The sequence below is a fragment of the Oncorhynchus mykiss genome, chromosome 21 (assembly GCF_013265735.2).
Source record: "Oncorhynchus mykiss isolate Arlee chromosome 21, USDA_OmykA_1.1, whole genome shotgun sequence".
Lineage (NCBI taxonomy): Eukaryota > Metazoa > Chordata > Actinopteri > Salmoniformes > Salmonidae > Oncorhynchus > Oncorhynchus mykiss.
Window position 1 is genome coordinate 62,889,323 of NC_048585.1, and position 2,500 is coordinate 62,891,822.

Below are 2,500 nucleotides of genomic sequence, written 5' to 3' on the forward strand. Positions count from 1 at the left end.
ACCCTAACCCTAACCCTAACCCTAACCCTAACCCTAACCCTAACCCTAACCCTAACCCTAACCCTAACCCTAACCCTAACCCTAACCCTAACCCTAACCCTAACCCTAACCCTAACCCTAAACCCTAACCCTAACCCTAACCCTAACCCTAACCCGAACCCTAACCCTAACCCTAACCCTAACCCTAACCCTAACCCTAACCCTAACCCTAACCCTAACCCTAACCCTAACCCTAACCCTAACCCTAACCCTAACCCTAACCCTAACCCTAACCCTAACCCTAACCCTAACCCTAACCCTAACCCTAACCCTAACCCTAACCCTACCCTAACCCTAACCCTAACCCTAACCCTAACCTAACCCTAACCCTAACCTAACCCTAACCCTAACCCTAACCCTAACCCTAACCCTAACCCTAACCCTAACCCTAACCCTAACCCTAACCCTAACCCTAACCCTAACCCTAACCCTAACCCTAACCTAACCCTAACCCTAACCCTAACCCTAACCCTAACCCTAACCCTAACCCTAACCCTAACCCTAACCCTAACCCTAACCCTAACCCTAACCCTAACCCTAACCCTAACCCTAACCCTAACCCTAACCCTAACCCTAACCCTAACCCGAACCCTAACCCTAACCCTAACCCTAACCCTAACCCTAACCCTAACCCTAACCCTAACCCTAACCCTAACCCTAACCTAACCCTAACCCTAACCCTAACCCTAACCCTAACCCTAACCCTAACCCTAACCCTAACCCTAACCCTAACCCTAACCCTAACCCTAACCCTAACCCTAACCCTAACCCTAACCCTAACCCTAACCCTAACCCTAACCCTAACCCTAACCCTAACCCTAACCCTAACCCTAACCCTAACCCTAACCCTAACCCTAACCCTAACCCTAACCCTAACCCTAACCCTAACCCTAACCCTACCCTAACCCTAACCCTAACCCTAACCCTAACCCTAACCCTAACCCTAACCCTAACCCTAACCCTAACCCTAACCCTAACCCTAACCCTAACCCTAACCCTAACCCTAACCCTAACCCTAACCCTAACCCTAACCCTAACCCTAACCCTAACCCTAACCCTAACCTAACCCTAACCCTAACCCTAACCCTAACCCTAACCCTAACCCTAACCCTAACCCTAACCCTAACCCTAAACCCTAACCCTAACCCTAACCCTAACCCTAACCCTAACCCTAACCCTAACCCTAACCCTAACCCTAACCCTAACCCTAACCCTAACCCTAACCCTAACCCTAACCCTAACCCTAACCCTAACCCTAACCCTAACCCTAACCCTAACCCTAACCCTAACCCTAACCCTAACCCTAACCCTAACCCTAACCCTAACCCTAACCCTAACCCTAACCCTAACCCTAACCCTAACCCTAACCCTAACCCTAACCCTAACCCTAACCCTAACCCTAACCCTAACCCTAACCCTAACCCTAACCCTAACCCTAACCCTAACCCTAACCTACCCTAACCCTAACCCTAACCCTAACCCTAACCCTAACCCTAACCCTAACCCTAACCCTAACCCTAACCCTAACCCTAACCCTAACCCTAACCCTAACCCTAACCCTAACCCTAACCCTAACCCTAACCTAACCCTAACCCTAACCCTAACCCTAACCCTAACCTAACCCTAACCCTAACCCTAACCCTAACCCTAACCCTAACCCTAACCCTAACCCTAACCCTAACCCTAACCCTAACCCTAACCCTAACCCTAACCCTAACCCTAACCCTAACCCTAACCCTAACCCTAACCCTAACCCTAACCCTAACCCTAACCCTAACCCTAACCCTAACCCTAACCCTAACCCTAACCCTAACCCTAACCCTAACCCTAACCCTAACCCTAACCCTAACCCTAACCCTAACCCTAACCCTAACCCTAACCCTAACCCTAACCCTAACCCTAACCCTAACCCTAACCCTAACCCTAACCCTAACCCTAACCCTAACCCTAACCCTAACCCTAACCCTAACCCTAACCCTAACCCTAACCCTAACCCTAACCCTAACCCTAACCCTAACCCTAACCCTAACCCTAACCCTAACCCTAACCCTAACCCTAACCCTAACCCTAACCCTAACCCTAACCCTAACCCTAACCCTAACCCTAACCCTAACCCTAACCCTAACCCTAACCCTAACCCTAACCCTAACCCTAACCCTAACCCTAACCCTAACCCTAACCCTAACCCTAACCCTAAACCCTAACCCTAACCCTAACCCTAACCCTAACCCTAACCCTAACCCTAACCCTAACCCTAACCCTAACCCTAACCCTAACCCTAACCCTAACCCTAACCCTAACCCTAACCCTAACCCTAACCCTAACCCTAACCCTAACCCTAACCCTAACCCTAACCCTAACCCTAACCCTAACCCTAACCCTAACCCTAACCCTAACCCTAACCCTAACCCTAACCCTAACCCTAACCCTAACCCTAACCCTAACCCTAACCCTAACCCTA

General features: G+C 49.9%; 1 protein-coding gene across 1 annotated transcript in view; it reads left to right on the top strand.

The window, feature by feature from the left end:
• LOC110500953 (protein FAM160A1-like) overlaps positions 1 to 2,500 on the top strand; it is a 22,739-nt gene that overhangs the window by 8,525 nt on the left and 11,714 nt on the right. The window lies entirely within an intron of this gene.